The sequence below is a fragment of the Propithecus coquereli genome, unplaced genomic scaffold, assembly GCF_000956105.1.
Source record: "Propithecus coquereli isolate 6110/MARCELLA unplaced genomic scaffold, Pcoq_1.0 Scaffold6, whole genome shotgun sequence".
NCBI lineage: Eukaryota > Metazoa > Chordata > Mammalia > Primates > Indriidae > Propithecus > Propithecus coquereli.
In genome coordinates this window covers 7752124-7753297 of record NW_012151951.1, presented here as the reverse complement: position 1 = coordinate 7753297, position 1174 = coordinate 7752124, and the positions used below count along the sequence as shown (strand labels likewise).

General features: G+C 33.3%; 1 protein-coding gene across 1 annotated transcript in view; it reads right to left on the bottom strand.

Annotated features, from left to right (window-relative positions):
• The window catches only part of CUL5 (cullin 5), a 159083-nt gene that overhangs the window by 25450 nt on the left and 132459 nt on the right, over positions 1–1174 (bottom strand). The gene's annotated exons all lie outside the window — the stretch shown is intronic.

Below are 1174 nucleotides of genomic sequence, written 5' to 3'. Positions count from 1 at the left end.
GCCCTTCTAAAATATGTCAAGTATCAAAATACTGTATGACTCAGACATCTTCCATTGTAATATTACTCAAGCAACTTACACAGCTCAAAAAAGACAAACTGAAAAAAATTAATAGAAAAAACGTGAATAATGATTTTCCTGCTATTTTTCAATACTTTCCAAAAGTTTTAACATTATATATAAAATTTCTTTAAATTAGTAATTCTCAGCTAGAAACTACACCAAAAGGTTTTTTTGCCTATTAACCTTCATTGCTACTTAGTAGTACTATGAAAGTACTATAGCTTGGATTTATTATTTCATAAATTTCAGCTGCTAAATTTTCTATAAATTGTACTCAGCATAGGCAAATTCGTCTTACGAATGAGTGATCAATTATTCAGAATGGTAATACAAAACTTTACATTAGAATTCATTTCCTTTTTGGTGAGGCACAGTGGCTCACGCCTGTAATCCTAGCATTCTAGGAGGCTGAGGCAGGATTGCTTGAGCTCAGGAGGTCAAGCCCAGCCTGAGCAAGAGTGAGACCCTGTTTCTACCAAAAACACAGAAAAAATCAGCCATGCGTGGTGTTGGGCACCTGTAGTCCCAACTGTTCAGGAGGCTGAGGCAGAAGGATCACTTGAGCCCAGGACATTAAGGTTGCAGTGAGCTATGATGATGGCACTGCACCCTGCCTAGGGAGACAAAGTGAGACTCTGTCTTAAAAAAAAAAAAAAAAAAAATTGATTTCCTTTTTCATATCATTACGGTAAATTGAGTCATTTTTTATGCTTTTAGAGGTAACACAATACTTTTAGTGATTAATGAGGGCAAAACAATCAAGTAGAGATAGAAATAAAATATTTTTTTCTCTCTGAAAAAATAAAGTCAACATTTTTTGGTCATAAAATGAGATACTTTAACAAGAAGTTATAAATTGAGAGTTTTTTAAAAAACAGCCGAAGGCAGCAAAAATCATTATACTAATGACAAACACAAACCTAACAGCGTAATAGGGCATCTTGCATATCCAGTAACATGTATTATACTCTAAAAATGTAAATATTTTTAAAAAGCTTACCCCTTCTGCTTCAAAGGTAATTCAAGTTTAAATATGGTAGCATCATTAACAACTGCTTTATATGCCTGCAAAAAAACAATGTAAAATGACATACAGACATTACTCCTAGTA